This window comes from Dipodomys spectabilis, unplaced genomic scaffold (genome assembly GCF_019054845.1).
Source record: "Dipodomys spectabilis isolate Male_0828 unplaced genomic scaffold, ASM1905484v1 ptg000043l, whole genome shotgun sequence".
Taxonomy (NCBI): Eukaryota; Metazoa; Chordata; class Mammalia; order Rodentia; family Heteromyidae; genus Dipodomys; species Dipodomys spectabilis.
In genome coordinates, this window is record NW_024870720.1 from 6,692,838 (window position 1) to 6,718,925 (window position 26,088).

The window sequence follows — 26,088 nt, forward strand, 5'->3', positions numbered from 1 at the left end:
TGAAAATAAAATTTTCTTACTGCCAAAAGAATTCTTCCAGTGTCCTCTCATGTTTTCCATGCGTTTCCACAGCAAAAAGAGCTTAAGGCAAGTTAACCAAGACAGAACAAATAGCACTTCAAATCTGCTAAAATTTGCCTGGATTCCAAATCTGTTATTATGTAGAAACTCCAAGAGGTCTATGCTTTCCCCTTAGGTCTTCAGCAATACGTATTATGCTCTGACAAGTAAAGTGAGTGTGTGTGTGTGTGTGTGCGTGTGTGTGTGATTGTACTCAATGTGTATAAGTGTTTTGCTAGGCTCAAATATGAATATTTGAAGATCGTTGCTTAGGTATATGACATATATACTGATTCTTATCTGATTTAAAATTGTCAAATAATTCAAAAACAAATGATTTGCTTGCATCCAATTTGTCCCAATTGACTTCCTAGATCTAAACCCAGCCACTCAGTTTCTCCTTATATCCTGTGATATGTGAGCAGAACTAGATGAATTCTAACATGGTATTAACTTCTTCTGGAAATTTATTCATTGCTTGCAACACGAATTAGTTATATTCTTTAGATGTGGTCCTCTTGGTTCTGTCAAATAAGGTTTGTTTTCTGAAATTGTTCTCTGTAGTAACCAAGTTGAACTGAAACCCTCATTTATTCGAATAATTTTGTAAGATACTATTTGCAGTTTTTGTAATTATGTCACTCTATAGTTTGCAAGGAAGACACACACACATACACACACACACACATATACACACACACACATACTCAGTTCAAAGCAACATGTAGTTACTGAATGCTTGAAATGAAGCTATTGTACATTGAGGAGCTGGATATTTTATTGAATTTGTGTCTGTGTGTGTGTGTGTGTGTGCACATGCGCCTATGTGTCTGTGTGTGCCTGTGTGTCTGTGTGTGCTGGTACTGGGGCTTGAACTCAGGGCATGGGTGCTGTCCCTTAGCTTTTTCACCTAAGGCTGATGCTCTACCATTTAAGCCACAGTTCTACTTGCGGCTTTTTGGTGGTTAATTGGAGAGAAGAGTCTCATTAACTTCCCTGCCTGGGCTCGTTTTGAACCTCAATCCTCAGATCTCAGCCTCCTCAATTGCTAGGATGAACCACAGGGACCCAGTTTGAATTTTTTTTTAATTTGAACTTAGCCAAGTGAACTAGTGGCTCTCCCACGTACGCGGAAGCTCTGCCGCTGCTGTTACACGTGAGTGGAATCCCACAGGCACCAGGTCTTCGGACTTTTCTAGAGAAACTGGAAATCCCAATTTTTATGAGAACTTCACAATTCTTCAACTACCAGATCAGTTCAAGCAAATGCAAGTGCTTCTATTTGGCCTAGTCTGTCACTCTAGGTCTATTCTCCTCCTCTAGTTCCCTACTGTGGTCTAATTCCTATTTTTCCTATTTGCCTTCAGTGGCCAATTGAATCTCAGATCTTCTCTGAACTCACAATGTGGAAACATCTATCTCCCAGACTCTGTTCTTTGACCTCAGGATTGTCCTTTGACCTCACCTTAGAACTCCACCCTTATTAACAAGAAAGAGTAGAAGCACTTGCTCCCAGAGAATTGATCCAGTTTATATCTCCTCAGAAGACCTCCCCACTCCCACCTTCCAGATTGTCTGCATAAAACTCCCTAAACTTTGCTGAAGTAGAGTGCCAGTGGCTCATGCCTGTAATCCTAACTACTCAGGAGACTGGGATCTGAGAATTGCAGCTCAAAGCCAGCCCAAGCAGGAAAGTCCATGAGACTCTTATCTCTAAGTAACCAAGAAGTGGAGCTGTGGCTCAGGCTCAAGTGGTACCATACTGGCTTTGAGCTGAAGAGCTGAGGGACAGCACCCAGGCCCAGAGGTCAAGCCCCACAACTGACAGGAAAAAAAAAAAAAAACACACACACATTGCTGAGACTTGGTTGTCATTTTTTTGTCTCTGTTTAAGGGTAGAGAGAATGTTGTGGTTGGTACTAGACCTTATAGTGTTCTACATGTTTTAGAACATGATCTCAGGAATACATTTCACATTGCAGGTTAGTATACGTGTTCTGAATACCCATGCCTTTAGAAGCACTCCTTACCCTAATTCTGTGTCGTATTTTAAACTTTTTTCCTATTTTTTTAGTTTTCTGATTCTTTCTCCACGGATGGGTCCTAGTATATAGTTTTAAACGATGCTCTTGAAACGCAGCCCAGGTATGATGTCTAAGCAATGTTAATGGACTAACGAATTCCCTTGGTCATTTTCTCTCATCATCCTCACCCTCCTCTGCCTCCCCAACTCACAGGCTCCACTGGAAGAAACACATCAGAGTTCAGCATGCGTGGAATTCTTCTCTAACGCTCAGGGGGTCTTTGTAGTCTGCACTTATAGAACCTCATTAGAGTCAGATTGTTCTTCATGGGAAATGATTTACATTTTTAAAAAATGATCAAAGGCTACTTTCCTTACACAGTATATTACTGCCTGTGATTTCAAAATTCTTTTCATGGGTAAAGGTCACTTTCTATTTATGGAGGGCAGCTAAGGGTTATGCTGAAAAGGGTATGGCTCTCAAAACATGAATTCGGCCTAGAGTGTGAATGCAGAAACTTAGAAAAAGCTATAAGAGGGAGACACAGGAAATAACATGGTGAAAAGATACACAAATATCACCAGATATCCCATAGCACAAGCACAGCTCACCTTTCTTTGCCCAAGAAAATGAAAGAGGCATATCTATAGGATTTCTAGCACTCTTTTGTGCAATACTTGGGGAAAAAAAACAAAAAACTTGTTCTGATAGGAACAGAAATAACATAGAACCAACCTAAATCAAATGCCTATTCTTTTCACCCTAATGTAGTGATTTACAGCTCAAACACAGGATCCAATTGTCTGGATGTTCCCCAACTCTTATTAAGTGTATGACTTTATAAAAATCACACTCATTTTCTTTTCTGCACCACTGTGACTCAGCCAGGCACTGATGGCTCACACCTGTAATCCTAGCTACTCAGGAAACTGAGATCTGAGAGCCACAGTTCAAAGCCATCCCAAACAGGTAAGTCCAGGAGACTCTTATCTCCAATTAAGCAACAAAAAGCCGGAAGTGGTGGAGCTGTGGCTCAAGTGGTAGAGTATTAGCCTTGAGTACAAAAGCTCAGGGACAGTGTCCAAACCCTGAGTTCAAGCCCTAGGACAAGCACAAAAATCGATAAACAAACAAACAAACAAAGTTGTAGCACACCATGTTTATACTGTTGTTGTGGGAATTTGTTAATATTGGGAAAGCACTGAGCACCCAGACCACCTGTATAGCAAATGCAGTGTAAACAATTCTTCAATCAATTGTCCAGATGAAATCTGACCACTCTTCTATCCTCCAACATTAGGGCAGGAGGAACAGAAATCAACTTTAGAACTAGGGTTTGACAAAGTTACCTCTCATGCTATCCTGCTCCACCAGGCAGATTTGATACCCAGGGTTACAACATAGAGATACCATCTACTATGAAAAATAACTAAAAGAGAAAGCATGGGGACTAATATCTCAGTCCCTAAAAGGGTATGTAAGAGAATTGTGTGAAAAACATTGAACAGAGCTGCTGGCGACACCTCAGGGCCAGAAGTGTTTGAGAGACCACCCAGTGTCAACCAGGAAGAAAGGGGAGGGTGAGCTAGAAAACCCAGCCCCCTGGGAGCATCCATGTACCAGAGATCTGGGGGAAGAACAATTAGAAGCCACACAGGCAAGGAAAAAAAAAAGTTTTAAACAAATTTCTCTGGATAAAGCTTGCACAAATGAATGATTGTAAGAACAAAAGTCAATTGAAAGGGATATAATTAAGAACAAAGTCTCAGTTAACTAGAAAGCTAAGAATTGCAACTCATTGCTCTTCAAAGGGCTAAATTAAAAAAGAATAAATCAAAATAAAAGAGTCTATCTGGATTTATTGAAAAATGCCCTGAAACGGTTCGTTCTTGGTTTTGTAAGAATCTGAATGTATAGGCGTTGTACGAGCATATAGGTGTACATATGCATGCAGATCATACACTATCGTCATACTCAATACATATCAGTTTATATTTAAAAATAACTTTTTCTCTCTTTTTTTTTATTTTCCTTTTTTAAGTTCTTTATTTAGTAGTGCTGAGGATCAAGCCCAAGGCCTGGCACATACACCCCCAGCCCTTAAATTCTTCATTAAGTAACATTAAGGGGGTAAAAATCAAATTGGTACCAAGTGATTATTAGCATTAAACTAAATAATCCACACTCTAATTATCAGAAATGATCTATAGATTAGGGTCTTAGCCTCTGGTCCCTGAAGAAAACTAGTTCAAATAATTGCAAAATCTGAGGACTGAAGTTCAAAGTTAGTCCAGGAAGACAAATTAGAGAGACTCCTATTGCCAATAAACCAGCAAAAGGCTTCAAGTAGAGGTGTGGCTCAAGTGGTAGAGCAAGCATTAGCTCGACCATTGGAAGAAAAAAGCCAAGAGCCACGGAGGCCCTGAAATCAAGCTCCCAGTTCTAGCACACACAAAAGAAGTATAAAAAGTGATTTTTTTAATAAGTATAAAAAGCCTGATTCTAGAGCTAGGGCCTGAATGTGAGCTGTGAATATCCTGGGTTGCAGGGAGTCACTTTGAGGTCATTATCAGCTCTGGGTGAAGAGAGCAAAGAAAACTCAGTTCTGACCCTGTGTCTCAGGCCCCTTCCGGCCATTGTCAATCTGCAAGGGCAGCTTCCACTGGCCAGGGCAGCGGTAGGGGTCTTGGATCACTGGCCACAGTGGCCTCCTGACTGTCCAGGTCAGCTCTGTAGCCAGCAGCGGTTATGGAGGGAGAGGAAGTTTCCTTTCAGGCCCAATACAAACTTTCTCGTTTTGTTTCTCTTCTTCCCCTACTTTCCCTCCTAGTTCCCTTCATCCCATACATTGCTCACTTTCTTCCGGATTCTCTCCTGGGAAGGTCTGTCTCCTTGCATCTTGGCAGTGTCACTTTATCAGTCCAGTTTTGCTCTTGTCCTGTTCACTTCCCCCCACCCCTACCCCTAGTCCCTGGCCTTCTTATTCAGGACAACATCCCCAGACTTCGCTAGCTCTCTCCAATGCAGCAGCACTCCAGAATCACAAAAGGTGCAGAGGGCCAATAGCCACAGTCAACAGAATTTCTCTAGTGCCAGGGAATGGTATTCTAGACGTGATGGGTGATGTTCCAAGGGCATCTTGGTTCTCTTTCTGTTGTACTCCTGAAGCTTGATGTAGGATTTCAGACTGGAGTGTCTACAGTGAGGGCCTTCTTGCTGGTGAAGTCCTGAGGCAGTGCAGGGTATTATATGGTAAGAAGGGCACGTACAACAGACCCATTCTTGAGAGAACCCACTAATGCATGCATAGTCCCACCGAAACATGATTGGCAGCCCCAATGGAAACGTGAATCCTCTTGAGCCTTGTGTTTCCTTCATTAAACACTGACAGTGCCAGGCTCCGAGCTGTCCCCAACCCTGTCTTGTCTCATGACTCGTTTTTCCTATGGAGTCCGGCTTATGGCTGTCACTCTGACATTCTTCGGTCATCACGTTTCCTTCTATGACTCTCCTTTGATTCTATTTCAATATAATCCAGGAAAATCTTCCCATGTAGGGGTTCTTAATCACCTCTGTGAAGTCCCTTTGTCCATATAAAGTTAGACAGTCATAGGCTCCGGGGATAAAGATGCAACCATGTGTTGTGTGCAGGTGCTGGAGAGGTCATTCTTCTGCCCATGAATGTTTCAATATCAGAATCCAAAAGAATAAACCTTTAGATTTAAGTCTTTACTGTCTATAAAAGAGAATTAAGGGCCTAGAAACTTGTAGAGAGATGCAAGAGCCATTTCCTACTCAGAAATGATTAATTTCATTGTCCATTTAGAACTAATAACTATCTTGAAATCCCAATGTTGTATGCATTTGCTAAGGCTGCCATCACTAAGTGCCACATATTGAGTGGCTTAAGCAACGGAAATCTATTCTCCTACACTTCTGGAGACTTGAAGTCTGAGATCAAGATGTCACCAGGGAGGGTTTGTTTCTTCGGGAACTCTTTCCTTGGGTTGCACATGTCTATGCATCTCACATGGTCCTCTTTTGTGTATGACTCTGTCTTCATCTCTTCTTCTAATAAGGACACCAGTCAGGGTGTTAGGGCTCACCCAGATAAACTTACTTTAACTTAGTCACCTCTTTAAAGATCTTTATCTCCAACTACAGTCACATTCCTAGGTTGAAGACTGAACGTTGGAATTTGGTGAGAAAAAAAGCTCGGTCCCTAGCAATGTTGAACTTATCTGAACTGTAAGAGTTTAAAACAAAAAAAGAAAAAAGAGGTCAGAATAACTTCCCTAAATTCAAAGCTCATTCATCCTCAAGGCCCAGTGTCTTTCCTGGTTATTGTGCCCACTTTCTAATGGGACTGTATCTCCAAGCATGGGCACATATCAGCTTGTGCAAGCCTTTCAACTACATCTCTAAAACGCTTTTCATGAGCTTGGTACAATGCCAGAAAGCTTCTAGAACTTACTTGGTGCAGATACTTGCTTGAGTAACTGGAAGAAAATAAATACCTGCCCCCCACAACTTGCAAAGTAAAGGGATCACGTTGCTATCAGGGCCAGCAGGCAGTGTACCAAGTCTTTTTATCAATAAAATTCTGTACTTCTAAGAACACAGCTAGGTCCAAAGCATACTCTGTGAAGTGTGTGTGTGTGTGTGTGTGTGTGTGTAAATATATGTGTGTATGCCAGCTTACACTCTAGTATACACATCAAAGATCATTGTGTGTGTGTGTGCACACGCGTGTGTGAGATAGGTAGATAGATAGATAGGTACTTATCTATAAGGCTACAATCTTAGTTTGGAGACTTTCAAGAAAGAAAACAATCACAGTGTGTTGATGTTGCCTGACAGGCAAGGGACTGAAAAAAAATTAAATAATGAACAGGCCAAGGGCACCGAGGGCAGGAATCTGAAGTCTAAACCTTCAGAGCAAGCACTTTGATAAAGAAAACAAAGGCTGCAGAGGAAAAGCAATTAATGGAGAAAGAGGCCAGGACAAAAAAAAAAAAAAAAAAACAGGGCCAGGGCAAGCTTCTGGGGGACAGGAGGAAAGGGGAGCTGACGGGAATGGGGGAGCAGCGAGCTAGTCAGGCTGTCATTAGTCCAGAATTATCAGGCACCTGAAACAACAAGGTCAAGAATGTGACCTGAAGGACAGATGAAGTATTTGTTTAGGAAACTGCATGCTGAGAGAAAGGCCCCAAGAGTTAAATTGGAGCACTTACCTCTTCTGACTGCACTCTGCAGTTAGAACAAGAATTGAAGCAAAAGGCTCTGGGACCAGGGAAATTCTTCTTATAAATGTACTAAAGGAAACTGATAGGTGTCTGAGGGTGGAGAGGAGGGGGCCCCTGTCCGATCTCTTAGCGTGTGGGGCACAGAGGGCATGCTAGGCATGCAGGGGACAGACAGGCTGGGCCTCAGCCCCTCCTGGGCATGGCCAGCAGCCCCGCCTGCTAAGGCATCCGGATTCCAGGCCTCCAGCACAAAGGCCCTCCTCCCACCCCCATTTCAGTCTTCCTGTTCCCTGGGATTGTGTGGCTCCACCCTTTGATCTAACTAGGGCATTATGTCTACAGACAACTGCTTTAAATATCAAGGTTTCAGGGCTGGCTCTCTGGCTCTCTCTCTCTCTCCTTTTGGTGTTCATCATCAAAGTGATCATGTCTGGCTCTCAGGGTTACTTGAAGCCGCCAGGACTCTCAACTTGGCTTTCTGACACTGTCCCAACTTCCAAAAGTATTGTCAGAAGATGAGCCCGGTGGGTGAGCCCTGAACATAAATTCCCAGCTTCACGTTCCTAGTGGTGATGGCTTAAATGCTCTTGTGCTGTTGTGGAAGAGGATCTGTTCTGAACTAACAAGGTATTCTTGAAGGAATGAACTACAAGCCAGGACCCCAGGATGTCTAAGACTGCAGCCTACTTGCTGGAACATTCATTCCGTCAGCTTCTCTGGGTCTGAATTCATTCTAATTTTTAAAATCATAAGTTTGAACCCGCCACGGTGGTGGCAAGCCTACTAAGCCCAGTACTTAGGCAAAGGAGGCAGGAAGACCACAAATGTGAGGCTACCCTGGGCTTCATACAGAGTTCCTGGGCTACACAGCAACATCCAGTCTCAAAATAATAATAATAACAAATAGGGAATTCATAAACATGGAAATTTTAAAGTTAAAATCTGACAAGCTTCGTTATCAGATTTTAAAATCCTATAATCCCTTCACTGTTATATATGCCCTAGAAAGAATATTCTGCTGTATCTCACAATGATAGGTCCTGTATACTTCATCACCATCAAGAAATAGGTAAGCAAAAGCCAAACATCACATGTTCTCACTGATTTGTGGAGTGTAGACCTAAAATGATGATGATGGTGATGATAAATAATAGTAATGGACATGAATGTAAAGAGGGGAATGTCTAGGAGGGGATCAGCAAAAGGGTAAAGGTAGGAAAGGAGTCTAAGGAGTAATGAAATGATACACAAAATATTTTCTTAAAAAGTCAGGAGTAGGGAAGGAAGAAGTAGAAATATGGTGAAGAGGATGAATTTGTTCCAAGTACTGTATGTTATATATTTGGTTAGTTAGTTATATTACAATGAAACCCCCTCATGTTACAAATATATGTGGACTACTAATAATTAGCTAAATGGAAAGAGGAAAATGCAAGTGTTTCTGGTTCTAGACTGATTGTTTCTCTTGCCTTTTGCCCTATGGACTACTTCTCTTTCCTAATCAGAAGCAATCCCTTTCCTTAGATCAGCAGTAAGAACAGTGCAGAAGGTACAAGATGAGAAAAATAGATCAACTTCAGATCTATTGACAATTGCATAATATTTGCTATAAGATTGTAAGACATTTGGCTATCTGAAAGTAGCTTTGCTAAAGAATGACTGAATTAGATACATTTGGAAAAGTGCTTAAGATTGTCTTACAGTTATTGTATCAGTATTATTGATGTTATATTAACATGTTTTCTATTACCTGCACTCAATGGGGGATGGTGTGTACTAAGCTGATGTAGCAGAATTTAAGTAATCCTGGAATTCTTACTCAATGTCTTTTCACATATGGGAAAAGACATCAGAATCCCAGGTTTCTTTCATTCTTTTCCTGATTTCTGTTTTTAGATTGTTTTTGAAACATGCTGTGTGCAAAAATAATGCTGTAAGACCTTGCCAAACATGTTAGTCAGCTCTTCTGTCACTATAAAAGTACTAGAGATAACCAACTTTATAAAGAGAAAGGTTTATGTTGGCTCAAAGTTTTAGAGGTTTCAGGTCATGATCAGATTTGGATCAGGATTCGGGCCATGGGCAGGAAGGAGCACATGGTAGAATAAAACTGTTCCTCTTTTGTCCAAGAAGTAAGAAAGCAGACAAAGAGAGAAAATGGCCAATAACAAGGATAGACTAAGGTCCCATATTCCTTTGAAAGCAAATCCAAATGACTTAAAAGCCTCCCACTAGATCCCACCTCTTAAAGTTATATAAGCTCCTGAGAGCATCAAGCTGGAGATCAAGGATCTAAAAAATGGTCCTTTGGAGTACTTAGATATATGAATTCATTTTGGAGAGCCAAAAAGGCCTGCAAAGAGAGGAAGCCAGCAAAATATAAATAACCCAGCAAGGAAAGTAAGTGACGAGAGGGAGATGATAACGAAAGTCCTTTCTTGATGGGCACTGGTGTCTCACATCTGTTATCCTAGTTACTCAGGAGGCTGAGATCTGAGGATCACAGTCTGAAGCCAGCCTAGGCAGAAAGCTCATGAGACTCTTATTTCTAAGTAACCATCTCAAAGCCGGAAGTGGAGCTGTGGTTCAAATGCTAAAGCACCGTCCTTAAGCGAAAAGCCAAGTAAGAGCTCAAGGTCCTGAGTTCAAGCCCTAGTACCAAAAGTCACACCTACAAAGAAAATCCTTCCACTGCATCATTTCTGTAAAAGATTTCCAGAAAACATTCTTTATCCATAAAGGTACTCTGTTCTTATGAATCTATCCTGCCCCACAGATAAAAATGAAGGAACAGATGCTTTGATCAAACAATAAGCTCAGAAAACAGACCCCAAATATTAGTACAGAGACTAGAACAAAAGGGTTTGTGAAGCAGCACACTTAATCATATTAATTATTGCACATAATAGCCAGCAATGCCAAAAGCACCCCTTGTTGGGTTTCACATCATTACCCTAAACTAATTAAACTGCTGTCAATATCACACATCACGTAAAGCAATTCTACCTAGAGTAGCTATTAGAGTTATACTCATGCCCCATTTGAAGTCTCGCCCTTATGAATATGATTGAGAGCTTGTGGAATGAGTGAACATTTGTCTAAGGATTCAGGAGAGGAAAGAGATAGATAGACATGCTGCTGAGGGCAGGCGTCAATCCCTGGGCTACAAGCTCCAGTCCTCTTTGCTAACTCTTACAAATCCAATACACAATAAGTCCCTTATCCATTTCTGAGCCATTTTAGAAAAGCTTGCATTAAGCTGTGATTTCCAATTCCTTTTCCTCTTCCAGTTACTCCACAATAGTAGTCCATACTCTATCTAAAATATTTAAAAGACAAAAAGGGGAAAGGAGTGATGGCACTGACTTCTCAGTCTCTGGATTTCTGTTTTCCTCCCAAATCTCAAGTGATTCTTGATGCACACGCTTTATTATTTATTTATTTGTAGTGATTTAGCTTTATATATCTTTGAAATGACTTTAAATGACACAAAAAACAGATGCCTAGGTTTCATCAGTTTTGTCAGATTCATTCTGGGGGTCAGAAAGTACATTTGTTCTTGAAAACAGATCATGATTATTTCAGAGCAGGCTGCCAGCCAAAGGAAGTAAGCTTTGCCAACATGGCGGCCTCTCTTTAGACATGAGGTAAACCGGCACATTGGGCCTCTGAGAGGCTTAGAGCACGTCACAGCATGTGGTGCTTACTTGAACATGCTGTTATCCTAGGAAACCACTCTCACGAGTTTTCTCACTAGGGTACCCTAGTGTACCCTTCTTCCCCAGGTATCCCAGATTGTACTGAGTATTGGTTCATCAGCCAAAAGCAAGTAGACATAGGTGAGACATAGGATAGCTTTGAACCCCTCTCCATGATATTGACAAAGCCTGCCTCTTAGGACCATGTGTCAGGAAAAAGAAAATCACAAGAACACAAAAACACATAGCATTAATGGGATCCAAGACATGAGCAGAAGTAGCCCCCTCTGGGATCAATAGGAAATGATTTAAAGAACACTGGGATTACTGGAGTCCCAGAATGGCTATTATACCATACTCCTTACATAATTGTGTCTGGATGTCTGCTTCAGCATGCTTCCTTGTTCCCTAAAGGTTTTTTTCCCTTGAGTCTGTGTAGGTGTTTGACTTATAGATTAAGAATATGGAGCAGTTCCTGTGAAAGTGCCTGACACTTGTTCTACACAGTGTTCATCACCAGTGGACAAAGGAAAAGTGCATAGAATCTGAAGGAGCCATTTGCCCTAACTTCTGATCTCATGGGCCAGTCTTGGTATACTCTGGAAGAAGTAGTGCCAGACTGGCAGAGGTGATGAAACCAGACAGAAAATCTGTTACATAGCACCAAAGGGGACTGGCATGAAAGGTAGGACTTCTAGGTTTCCTGTGCAGCAGCTCCTTTGCACATGGGGAGTAAGATGATGGCATGGGCTGAATTGTGTCCCCTCCCAACATTTGTAGGTTGATGCTCTAACACCTCAGACCTTATAATGTGACTATATTTAGAGGGAGAGAAAGCCGGGAAAGCGATGGTAAATTAAAATGAGGCCATGTGAATGTGCTCTTATTCAGAGTAACTTGTGTCCTAATAATTAGAAGTGATTTGAATCTATGAAGAAATATCAGCATGCATATGAATAGAAAGAGAGTGATAATGTGAGAATTCAGCAAGAAGGAGACTTACAGAGAGGCCTCATCAGAAACCAAGCCTGATGATACCTTGGTCTTGAACTTGCAACCTACAGAACTATGAGAGAAATTTCTGTTTTATAAACCCCCAAGCTTCAGTATTTTGGTATCGCAGCCCGAGGAAACTCATCCAGGTGGTAGATAGAGAAACTCATTCTATAAGGAGTTGGAAGTGTCTAAGATTTGCCTGTAATATACTTTTTAATGTGTTGCTACAAGGGCTTGAACTCTAGGCCTCATGCTTTTGATTGGCTTTCTCGTTCATTGCTGGCACCTCTACCATTTGAGCCACACACCCCTGCCCAGCATTTTGTCGGTTAATTGAAGATGGGAGTCTCATAGACTTTTCTTTATGTGCTGGCTTTGAACTATTCTACGTCTCAGCCTCCTGAGCCACCAATGCCCAGGTTACCGGGATCTTTTTTATGAGAAGAGGATTTTTTTATGAATAGGCACTTTTGAGTGCTTACTGTGTACAGGCAGAGAGATGGACAGGACATCAAACAATGAGGCAAAGTGAGATTTAGCACGTGGAGAATCTTGCCTGAGTTTGCCAGAGAATAGATGGTTGTTTCTGGCTACAAGGCAAACACAGAGCCATCTTCCAGGAGCTTCTAACAGGACAGAGTCTGTAGCAAAGCAGACTCCAGGCATCTGGGGCATGGTCAGTATTACTTAGGCTAAAACATGCCAAGGGCAGCACGTGTGAGGAAGCGAAGTGGCTCGGTCCCTGAGCTTCTGGATACAATCAGAGCTCTGCCAACCAATGAGCGGAAGTCATTGCCACTCCATGCTTTTACTTATGCAAGAGTAAACCTCTAAGACTTAACAGGATTGTTGAGAAAATTCGATGAAATAATGCACTTGAGATATTTTTCATAGGATGTGTTAGTGTTCTCCAGAGAAATAGAACAAATACAGCATACATATAAAGTGAGAAAGAGATTTCCTATAAATAATTAGTGATTGTGGGAGATTGGGTGAATCCAAAGTCTAATAGAGGAGAGAGAGAGAGCTAGAGGCTCAGTTGTAGTCCTAGGGCTGGAGAACCAGAAAGACTGCATATTGTAGATGAAGTTGATGTTGCAGATAGAGAAACTCTCCTGTCCACAGGAGGTCAGACTTTGGTCCTATGTAGCTCTGTAAAGATTGGGTGAAATCTACCCCCATTATGAAAAGTAATCTGCTTCACTCAAAGTCCACAGTCTAAATTGTGTCCAAAAACAACCTCACAGAGGTATGCTGAACAATGTTGGACCAGATCTGTGGGCCCAGAGGCTCACCCCAATTAACATATAAAATAAACCCTCACCCAGTGTTAGGTACTTAGTAAATGTTAACTATGACTATAGACAAAAATGGAGGGAAAACAATCCCTTCTTTTGCAAGCTCAAATGGGGTCAAACACAACTGGCACCATCAGGGTTAAGGAGGGGGAAACAAAAAATGGTCCAAAGGGAATGAGACAGAACTGACCGCACTGTTATTAGACCAAACCCTGACTGGAAACCTCTATCTCAGAAAGTGAAAAGGCAGAAGGGTTGGGTGAATAGTAGCCGTATTCTGCTCTGTCTGGGAAGGAGAGGATCAATGTCATCATTACCAGGTGCAGGTGAAAAAGGACATAACTGCCTTTTCGATTGCAAATGGCGCCACATTTTCTGAGATGACTAAAATGTGGTCAAACTTTACCTCAATGGGGTGCTTTGAGCAAAAAACTTGTCATTTATTGCCCTCCATAACTCTCACTGCAACTGAAAGTGAGCTGGAGCAAATAACGTCATCTACCCTGGGAGCTGTTAAAGGAGACACATCTAAAGATCAAAGACAAGGCCAAATAGGCAGGACTTAAGTTTCCCACGTTCTCTAAAGAGTTTTCTTCCATTTAAAACTTTGTTCATGTATAGGGATTGGTGGGGATATTTTTTAGAATTTTTGTTTATTAATTTTTGGTTCAATGTTTTACATTGGAAGTGAACCCATGGGCTTGCGCATGCTGGGCAAGCACCCAGCTCCCGCAGAGCTACATCTCCAGCTCTTGTTTTCTTGAAATGGCATCCTAGGTCATCCCAAACTGGCCTTGAACCACGATTGTAGCCTAGACTGGCCTTGAACTCACAATCCTTCTGCCTCCACATCCCAAATGAAGAGATGGCAGGCATGTTCCACCACATCAGACTTTTCACTGTGTGTGTGTGTGTGTGTGTGTGCCTGCCAGTAGTGGGACTTGAACTCAAGGCCTACCACTCTCACCTGGCTTTTTCAATGAAGGTTGGCACTCTACCACTTTAGCCACATTCCACTTCCAGCTTCTTCATAGATAACTAGAATTAATAATCTTATGGACATTCCTGTCTGGGCTGACTTTGAACCTTGATCCTTGTATCACAGCCTCCTGAATAGCTAGGATTTCAGGTATGAACCACTAGCATCTATCTTGTTTCACTTTTTTTTTTTTTTTGGTCAGTTGTAGGGCTTGAACTCAAGGCCTAGGCACTGTCCCTGAGCTTTTTTACTCAAGGCTAGCACTCTACCACTTTGAGCCACATGGCTACTTCTGGTTTTCCAGTAGATAACAGTTTCACCAACTCTCCTGCCCCAGCTGGCTTCAAACCGCAACCCTTAGATCTTGGGCTCCTGTGTAACTAGCGTACAGGTGTAAGCCATCGGCACCTGTCTCTGTTTCACTTTTTAATGAACAATATTTGTACTTACTATTGGGTACAGCATTATAATTTGATCAATAAATACAATATTTAAAGATCAAATCAAGGTAATTTCTACTTCCAACTCCTCAAATATTAACGTTTCTATATACTGGAATTATTCAGACTCTTCTAGCTATTTTGAAATTTATAATTAATAGAAGGGCATAGATATAGTATCATGATATGTTACAGTAGTACTAATTCCCCCAGATTAGTTTGCATTTTGAATGTTATATGAATGGAATCTTCCAGTTCATACTTGCTTTTTTTCTGTCTGCTTCTTTTGTTTTTGTACTCTGGCTACACTAACCCAAAATAACTATTTTAAAATCTATCTGTATTGTTGTATGTTATGATTCCTTTTAAAACAAGTTTGTATAGTTGTGTCACCATTTATTCAGCCATTCACCTCAAGGGACATTATAATATTTTCAATATTTGGCTATAATACATACAATGACTATAAATGTGTATATCAGCCTTTCTTTGGACATATGTGTACCTTTCTCTTATATAGCTAGTAATAGAATGGCCAAAGCATGGGGTAGCTATATATTTAACTTTTAGGAAACTGCTAAATTGTTTTGCAAATTGGTTAGTCCCAGCAGTGAATGAGAGTTCCAGTTGCTCCAGTGTACATGTCAACACTTGGTATGGTTGTCATTTACTTTTAGCCATTCTCAGGGGTGGGTAATCGAGTCTCATGATTTCAATATGCATTTTCCTATGGACTAATGGTTTGAACATGTTTTCATGAGCCTACTTACCACCCACATGCAATATCAATCTGAAACTTTTGCCCAATTTTAGGTCAATTTTTTTTAGGGTTCTTTATGAATTCTGGGCACAAAGCTTACTTACCAGATATGAAGTTTTTGAATGTTTTCTTTAAAAGCAGATATTTGTCTTTTTTAAAAGCCGAAATGCTTCATTTTGATAAAACTTAATTCATCATATTTTTCTTTTATGGGTTTGCGTGTGTGTCTGTGTGTGCCACATTTCAAGAACCTTTGTTAAACTTGGGACACAGATATTTTCTCCTATATATTCTTCTAGACACTTCATAGGTAGTTGTAGAGTTAGGCTTAAGTCCGTTTTGAGTTCATCTTTGTCAGCTCGAGGTCTAGATCCATGGGATGCTTTTGCTGCTTGTTTTTGTTTACAGAGAGTGAGGCTTTCCAGCACCAGTTGTTGAAAAGACTGTAATTTCCAGACAGTGTATTCTTTGACATTTTCAGTAACTTCTTTTCCTCAGCCTCTGGTGGTTTCTTTCCATGTACACCCTGATCAGGCCCTATATACAGCCAGAGGGGCCATGGGCACCTCTCTTCTCTCTTTCTCTGACCCGTGAACTTCACCATCTTGATATCTCTGTGATTTAGGAAAACTACCACTCAGTTCTTCCCAGGTTCCCATCATTGTTCTGTGATTTAAAAGCTCTTTCCAGTCAGTTGTTCCTCATTTGTCTCTCCCATCTGGAATCCTTAGGCATTTGGACTGTAGTTTGCTGGTAGAGCAACTGCTTAACATAAATGAGACTCTGGGCCCAATCCCCAGTGAGGAGATCAGAGGTCCCAATCCTTCATTTCTGATGCCCAATATTCCATCCAGTTCTATTCCTTCATGTGTATATTTTTGTTTGTCTTTGTTGATCTAGTTTGGCTCGAAGTAGAAGATTCTTCTTTGTTTTTAGGCTTTCACTGGAAACCATATCCAAAGCTTCTCACATACTGAGTAATCATGTTACCACTGAGCTATATCCAAGCCCCCCTATAGTTTTAGTTAACCTAGTATTTCCCTTTAGAAAGTCTAACTTTTCCTTTATTCACCCTAAGCATTTAGTGTTCTAATGAACACTAAAAATAAGCCTCACAGACAGGATATATTTGGCTCACACCTGTAATCCTAACTACTCAAGGGGTTGACATCTGAGGATTGTGGTTCAAAGCCAGCCCAGGCTGGAAAGTTTGTGATACTCTTATCTCCAGCAGAAAAAAAAGCCAGAAATGGAGATGTGTCTCAAGTGGTAGACAGCTAACCTTTAGGAAAGAAAGAAGGAGGGGGGGGGGGAAGGAAGGAAGGAAGGAAGAAAGGAAGGAAAGAAGGAAGGAAGGAAGGAAGGAAAAAAACAGCAACTATGATAACTCAGGGACAGTGCCTAGGCCTTTAAGTCCCAAGACTGGACTGGCAAAAAAAATATAGACAGATAAATAAAAATAAAATAAACCTCCCACTACTAATAGTTTTAAATTTAAAACCATTATTGCCCCAAATGGTCATCTACCCCAATAGTGGACATCCCATAGAAGAAGTAAAACTAGCTAAAAGTGTTTGCTTGGACTCCTCCACCCCCTCACATCCCTGCTCCATCATACCATGAAAACAGACAGCTTTGGAAGAGATCAGTGACCTCTTTGTATTATGTGTTATTTTTTAGACCAGAAGTAAAAGGAAGTGCTGGTTTATAGCAATCATGTGCATATCTGTAGAAAACCTAACCTTTGGCCCAGTCCTGACCTTTGGAAGCAAGCATACCTGAAGAAGCATTTGCCCACGACTGAGTCAGAGCCAGGAACCCACCTGCATGGGAGGTGCCCCTGCTAGGGAAAGCAAAGGTTCTCTGTGATGCTGACCCTCCACTCCCAGCTCCTCTGCTCTGCTGGTGACCAGTGCATAGGTGTGTGGTCTGGACCTATGCAAGCTTCAAGATGCTGATAGTGTGCAGGAATTTGCACACGAGGAAGGGAGCTGCTTCATTCCAATGAGGTCAGGTCAACCCTTCACACGAAGTAGGCTTTCAGTGAAACACAGAACCACAAATTACGTATTTGTGTTGCAGAAAGGAAGTTGGAGATCAAAGAGGATAAGCTTCGATCCATGAGGACTATGGCCCACAAGGCGGAACTAGTATCAACTCGGAATGGAAGGACTTTCATCCAATCTTCTTGTCAAGTTACTCTCCAGGATTTGCTGGCTTCCAAACGAATTTTAACTACCTAAAAACCAGCTTTTAGGAAAAGACCAGGGAGCAGCTCTTTATTAATCATTGATTTTATTGTAGTGATACTACAGATCTCAAGTATAAATGGTCTGAAGTGTGTGGAATTAAAAAAAAAAGTATCAAAAATCCAGGCACTGCACTGGTAGCTCAAGCCCATAATCCTAGCTACTCAGGAGGCTGAGATCTGAAGGTGGTGATTCAAAGTCAGTCCAGGCAAGGAAGCTCATGGGATTCTTATCTCCAATTAAGCACCAAAGAAGGCCAGAAGTGGAGCTGGGCTCTAGTGGTGGAGCACTGGAACAAAGAAAGCTCAGGGACAGCACCAGGCCCTGAGTTAAGACCCAGGACTGGCATAGACACACACAAAGCTGTGTGACATTAGTTGTGTGTTAATGTTAGCAAAACAACAACAAAAACCAGTTGAGTCTACAGAAAACCAGGGAAGAGATTTCTACCTGCCAATGGGATTAGAGATCAGATATAAGTGTTCTAAATCTTTCAGTTTGTAAAAATAATCTTGAAATATGCTTCTCTTGCATAAGAAACTTTCTGACTTTTAAAAACTACCTTGAAAATAAAAATCCTTGAATCCAAATAGCATGAAGACTGAATCCTAGGTTACCATTTGACCAATTTCCAACTTCCTGCATGACCTCTACAACCTGCTGCTTTCACTGTGAAACTTTTCTGTTGTTTGAAGAAGTTGATCTCACTTTAGCAAGGGGGAAAATTTGTGTAGGGTCAAAGGCATGAGAACTTCACAAGTGGTTTTTTTCTTTCTTGCTATTGTTTTTAATGTACTTATAATGCACTGTGTTTCTTTTGTATGTTCTTCCCCCACAGTATATAACCCCTGTTTTCACTGTATTGATTCCAGTGTCCTGCATTGTATAATCATATATATATATATATAATTTGGGGAGGGGAAGGGATATAACAAAATGCTTAAATAAGGATAACAATGAGATGTGAAAGATATCATGTTGAAAATGAACTTTACAATTTCGGCATGGTGGGGGTTGAGGAGGGGAGGGAGGAATTAGAAAAATGGGGAGGGAAGGGAAGGGATGGTAGGGGGAAAAACAAAGGAGGAGGTAACAATGCTCAATAGGAAATATACTCAATACTCTACTCATGTAACTGTAACCCCTCTCTACAGTATTTTTACAATAAAAAATATATGTGAAAAAAAGCATGAGAACTGGAAGAAGCCAGACATCTTCTAGTATCTGATAGTGAGCTGTATTAGAGTTCTATTTCTTTTCACCAAAAGAGTTCAATAGCTGCAGTTTCAAAAAGTTCATTCTAAGTATCTCAGTATTAGCACATAATCCAGAAATCCCACCACTGTGTGTTACAGGAACATATCTATACCCGAGTTTACAGCAGCATTTTTCACAAGAACTAGCCTTGGAAGCAACCTGAGCATGTTTTGATAGATGAGAGAGAAATACAGTATATACCTGCACCAGAAGATGATGCAACCTTACAGAAGGCAATTCTGTCATATTCTATCATACAGATAAGGCTTGAGACATTATGCTAAAATGAGATAAACCCATCACAAAAAGACAAATAGTGTATCTTTGCGAACTTGCATGAGAACTTAGAATAGTTAAAATTATAAGACAGAAAGTACATTTATCAACATCCAGCAGCCAAACAGTGGGAACATGGGAGGTGTCCCTGGGCAGGTCTAGGAGGGAGGCCTGCACTGTTTTTGCTGACATTTCACACCAAGGAAAACTGGAAAAGAGATTCTCACCATGCGCCATGAAAGAAAATAGATCAGTGACCAGATAGCTATCTTCAACAGAACTCAATAGGCTACCAGGTTAAATCTGAGAGCAAGAGGCTCACTGGCCTTTAGAAAATCTCTCTGTTTGTTACCTTAGAATTTAAGCAAAGATTTGGAGAAGACAATTTTCCAGGGGGACTCAAGAGTATTTGCATCTGGAGGAAATTGTTTTGTGTATGTACCAGCACTGGGGCTTAAACTCCGGGCCTGGCCCCTGTTCCTGAGCTTTTTCTACTTAAGGTTGGTACTGCACAACGTCAGCTCTATCTCCACTTCCAGTTTTTTGGTGGTTAATTGGAGATTAGAATCTCCTGGACGTTCCTGCCTGGACTGCCATTGAGCCTCAGTCCTCAGATGTCAGTTTGCTGAGTAGAGGATTACAGGTGTGAGCCACTAGCATTGTTAAGCTATTCTGTGATCCAATTTTAATGGTGGCCAGTGAAAAGAACACAAAACTCTACCTAATCCATCTGTGACTTGGGAAAGTTTTAACTTGGCTGAAATTTAGACCCCCTCCCCTTTTCTATAAAATGAAGATTTTTTTTTTAAGTATATAATTTTACTGGTTTGGGGACAATTATTGTTACACGCATGGGTTGCACACAATCATGAAATTCAACTAAATGGTTATCTAGGTTGTGTCAAGAACTCCCCACAAGGCTTTCCAGAGCAGCTCCTTCAATGTCTATGCAGACTGAGAGCCGACTACGTTCTTTGTCTTAACCAAAATCTGTTTTCCAGTTGAGTCCTACTTCTAGCCACTGAAACCACTCAGACCAAGGTGAGTCACTCTTCCATGTGCCAGTTCTTCAGGCACTGAAAACAGCCCTCCTCTCTCCAATCTTCTCGACCAGGATCTCCAACTTCAAACCCACTGCCATGTGTGTTGCTCTTCCTTGAGACCCTCTGCATTGTCAGGATTATGGACAGGAATACCACATAAGAGTCGACAGACTTGGAGTACAATAGCATCAGCTCGCATTTGTTTAAGAAATGTGTTGATAGGCCTGAAAATGTGGCTTAGTGATAAAGTACTTGCCAAACATGAGGAAGGCCTGGCTCATACTTGCAATCCTAGCTACTCAGGAGAATGAGGTCTGAGGAATTGTGGTTCAAAGCCAGCATGTACAGAAAAGTCCGTGAGGCTCCTATCTCCAATTAACCAGCAAAAAGCCAGGAGTGGAGGTATGGTTCATGTGGTAGAGTGCTTGAGAAAAGAAGAAAAAAATAAAAGACTCAGGGCCAGTGCCCAAATTCTGAGTTCAAACCCCAGGACCAGTACCAAGAATAAATAAAAATAGCTCTGGGGGCCAGGCATCAGTGGCTCATGCCTATAATCCTAGCTACTCAGGAGGCTGAGATCTGAGGATTGAAGTTCAAAGCTAGCCTGCAAAGGAAAGTCTGGGAGATGCTTATCTGTTATTAACCACCAGAAATCCAGTGCCTCAAAGTGGCAGGACATTAACCTTGAGCATAAAAGCTTAGGGACAGTGCCCAGGCCCTGAGTTCAAGGCCCAGGACTGGCAAAAATAAAAGCCCTGGGGTCAAGGAGAAATAGGGAATGGAAAAGCCCCAGTGAAAGAAGAGTCACTGCTTACCTGAGTTCTTTTTTCTTTTGTGTTTTCCCCTCCTGTGATTTATCCCCTGTTGCCACTGTATTTGATTTTGGTACCCTGGGCACTGTATGCATGTTTATCTGAATCAGGGAAGGGAAGGGGAACATCACAATGGTGAGCAAAGGACAAAGGGGGAACCAATGCAACAGTGATACTCACAAGACAAGATCTGTTCAAATGGGGGGGGGGGTGTTGAGGGAGGGAAAGGGGGAGAAAAATGAGGGAGGGGTAACAAGTTTGAAAAGAAGTGTACTCACTACCTTACTTATGTAACTGGAACCCCTCTGTACCTCATCTTTACAATAAAAATAAATTTTAAAAAATGGTAAGATAATTTTTTTAAAAAAAAGAAGGGTCACTCCTGTTCTTTGAGAAAGAGGGAGATTATCCAAGCCAAACAGGAACTTCCCGACTCGAATTTCAGTTCTATGGCCTTCAGAGCAACATGCAATTTCATTCGGAAGTTCCCAAAATGTCAACAAGTGAAAAAACAAAGCAAACAAATTGGAGAAAATAAAAATTTCAGATTTGGAGTGGGTTGGGAATAATTACTGTAAAATCTGCTAAATACCTCTCTTGGTTTCAGGGGAGGTATGGGTAAGATTTCATTTTCATATTTCATTAACCACAAATCACTGAAAAAAATACCAAGAAGTAAAAGTTGCTTTAGGCTAAATGTATAAGCACCCCCTCAGCTTTTAAGAAAATTCAAATATCTCCATTTGGAAGGAAAATTTTTTTTCTCGGTATGGTTACAACAATCAACCCCAATAATATTGTTGATTATTATAACTCTACGCATATGACCTGGTCAGTCAGACAGGATTGCTCTTTCTTTTAAAAAAAAAAGGATGCCGTAACCACTCTTTTAATTGCTTTTACTGAAGAGAAGGAAATGCCAATGTGATCGTATCTACAGTCTCCATTATGAAATTATGGTAACTGAAAAGTAGCAAGAAGCAACGTCTGAAAAGTATCCAGTGGGCCAGGTTGGAAGACAGCTAGGTTGAGTTCAACTCTATAGCCTTATATAATGTCCTGTTCTTAACAGGGCGCTGGTGGCTCACACCTGTCATCCTAGCTACTCAGGAGGCTGAGATCTGGGGACTGAGGTTCAAAGTTAGCCTGGGCAGGAAAGTCTTGTGAGACTCATGTATAATTAAACACCAAAAAGCCAGAAGTTGCCCTGTGGATTCAAGTAGTAGAGCATCAACCTTGAGTGGAAAAGCTAAGGGACCGTGTCCAGGCCTTAGTACTGACACTAAAAATAAATTAAATTAAATAAATGTTCTTCTATAATACTTTCAGGAAAGAACAGTGATTTCAAATCTGAAATCATATTTACTGGGAGCATTCCCCCATGAGCAAAGAAAATGAAAGAAAAAGGTTATGGAATTTGGAAATGAATGGCAAGACTTTAAGGAGTTTAGGTTGCTCACTCAGCATCGGGTCTGTGCAACTGCTTTCTTTTCCTCTTCCTTTTTTTTTTTTTTTAATTTCTCCCAGAGAGGTAATTCTCAGTAACCTTCTAGAAGGAGCTTTGAAGTCGTCTGCACACCTGTGTAGATTATAAAGAACAGAGGCAGGTCTTCCACACCCAAACTCTAAATTCACAATGCAGCATGACAGTTAAGACATGCCTTGTAGCATCTTGTGTAAAAGTTAACCCCACGCTTGATAGCATCTCCTGAAGTAGTTAATCCTTGCCCAGCCTTTACATGTATTCCCCATCTTGGAGAAGTCTAGTTCTTAGTTAAAACACTGTCTTCAGAATCATACACCAACGAGGAGAATAGGCCTTTGTGGTAGAGACTCCCAGCACATGATAGAGACCATTTGACTGTCCCTATTTAAGCATGATAGAAATATATACAAATAGGCTCCTCCACCCCTTTCTTTGGATTCTCAAATTGTGTGTGTGTGTGTGTGTGTGTGTGTGTGTGTGTGTGTGTTATACTCAGGCATTGCACTCTCAGATTTCTTGCTCACAGCTGGTACTCTACCACTGAAGCCACACCTCTAGTCCAGTATTTTATGGGTTCATTGAACATGAAGTGTTACAGAATTTTCTTCTCCAGGTTGGCTTGGAACCTTGATCCTTAAAGTGTCAGACTCCTGAGTAACTAGAATTATAGGTGTGAGCCACCACTCTCCAGCGTTTTCTTGAGTTTTGAGTTAAAAGATTCTTGGCAGTATCAAGATTAAAAGGAGGACATAATTTCTCTTCTTAGATTTTCTGAGTCACAGCATTGATCTAACTCTATTCCCCCCCTCCCACCCCCCAAACACCTAGTCCTAGTCCTGAGCAGAGCATTTGAGAAAAGACTGTTTCTTGTTATTGGTGCTAGGCTGAGACTGCACAGGTCAAGATACCTGGTTAGGGCCTGGGTTGGGTTGGGGTGAGGAAAGCATGCATCTGGAGGGCAAAGAGCTGGCCACGCTGGCTGGGCATAGACCAGGGAAAGCACCAGCAAGGAGAACTTGAGTCGGAGCCAAATGCATGCCCCAGGCAGGAAGTGCCTCACCAGCTTCCCACTGGGTGGGACCAGCCCTGACTTAACCTGTGCAGGCCTTGCAGGTGTGGGCAGGGAAGTAGCTGCACCTGGCTCAAAAGGGCGTGTCAGAGGAGACTACAACAGCACCTGGTTCTGATTTGTGCCACTCCCTGAGCCCATAATTATCGAACTCCCTTGTTCCTTCTTCAGACTGTAAGAGTTCTCTTTTCAGCCTAGTGCTCAATATGGCCTTGATCTTGGGGTTCTGGCCCCGCCAGCTTTCCTGGACTGTGTCCAACCTCACCCTCCGTGTCTAAGGCCAGTTCTACTCCTGCTCCCAAGAAAGCTGATAATGAACCTGAGTCCCTCTTGGCTCCTGAACAAGAATAGTTATTTCCTCTCATTTCAATGACTGATTAAACTGAATCTCTACATGGTAGAAATTCCTTGTTAGCAAGAATACTAGTTTCTTTAAAAACAAAACAGAAATAAAAGAACTGTCTTTCTAGTCCATTCTTTTAGGCTCTGGTTCTGGTCTTTTGTTTTTGGTGGTGGTGGTGTTCGTCAGGGGGCTGGAACTCAGGGTCTGGGTATGGTCCCTGAACTTTTGCACTCAAGCTAGCACTCTACCACTTTGAGCCACAGTGCCACTTCCGGGTTTTCTGGTGTTTTACTGGAGATAAGAATCTCACAGACTTTCCTGCGTGGCCTGGCTTCGACCCTTGATCCTCAGTAGCTAGGACTGATCCTGAGTAGATCAGATTATAGGCACCTGGACTGGTTCTGGTTTTAGATACAAGAAGATGTCAGGATGTGTAAGACACTTAGCTTGCCTTCTCATATGCCAATGAAAAGTCCCCAGAGGATACTCAAGGACACCTTTGCATTTGTCTTCCTGTCCTTCCCTGGCCTTCACCCTGGTGAGTTAGATTGGACCTTCCAAGAGCCTGTGTATTCTCACATAGAGGGAGCCTAACAGACTTCTCTGAGTTCTTTTCCTGATTCCAGATGGATTCTAGATCCTCTCCATGGGGCCTGCCTGGCTGAACCTACCCATGATAAGGACTCAAACCAGAGACTGCAAAGAGAAAACTAAACTTTCTATGTCATATATGATTGTTTACTTAAAAATTGTATTTCTCCATTCATGATATGTTCTACTCCAAGACTTGTCTATTTTCACACAATCCATTCTCTATGAGGCCTAAAATTTCTTAGCTTTGTAAGTGGAATTTCTCCTCCCAGATTGAGGAAGAAGAGAAGGAGAAGGAGGAAGAAGAGGAAGAGGGGGCAGAGGGAAAAGGAGCAGCAGGAGAAGAAAAGACACAGACATTTGTTTATGATCCCAATGTGCTATGGAGTTCCTGAAGACCTTTCAGGAACCCTGAGTGAAGACTGCTTCTGAGGTTAGTATGTGTCTTGGCAAACTGACTGCCAGTCACTTTCACCACATCTTTTCTGTCTATTCTGATTTTAAAAAATTTTCTTCCAGGAAGTTCTCTTGGCTGCCTCTAGCTCTCCCTTCCATTGTTAACTTGAATGCCCAGCATGCACTATCCTGTTACAAGACTCCGCCTTTACCCCAATCTTCCTAGGGCATGCCATAGCAGGGGAAATCCAAGCTCCATTGACTTGAAGCTTAAAGGAACTTTTTAAAGGAAGAGATGACAAAAACAGCATCTATTACAAATTAAATATGTATTATATTATGTTATATTACATTCTATATCTGTATATATATATACCAAAGACAACTATGTATAATCTTTGTAATCCTAGCTACTCAGGGGGGCTGAAATCTGAGGATTGTGGTTTGAAGCCAGCCTGGGCAAGGAAGACCATGAGGCTCTTATCTCCAATTAAACACCTGAAAACCAGAAGTAGCTCTGTGGCTTGAGCACTAGCCTTCAGCTGAAGAGCTCAGGGACAGCACCCAGGCCCTGAGTTCAAGCCCCACAGGTGACAAAAATAATGAAAGAAGTGTTCATACAAAGCAAGAAGCTTGAAGTTTAAAACTCATTAGCTCCAAGACATGTCCTCATGAACTTGAAGAGGACACCCCATATGGCTCACCAGAAAGATACCTCTTCCCTCTTCAGAGATTCACCATCTATCTGGAGGATTGGGGATTTTTTTTTTTCCTTTTCTACATGCAATGCCAGAGTTCCCATCACTTTGTGTTCTTAGAAAAAACACTATGATGAATACAACAGTAATAGCTTATTTCAATTAATTAAATTTTTAATTAATGCTCATCACTTAATTAAGAAGGATCTCTTGGAGTGAAATTCTAAATAAATATTCTTTCTTTTCCTAATCCTCTCTGCCTGATCTCAGAGAAAGAGCAGTAACAAAGGCGTGTGCTGTTGGTTTTTATTATCCCAAGAAGTTATAAGGATTATATCCGAATAGATGGTGATTTCTTCCTAGAAAG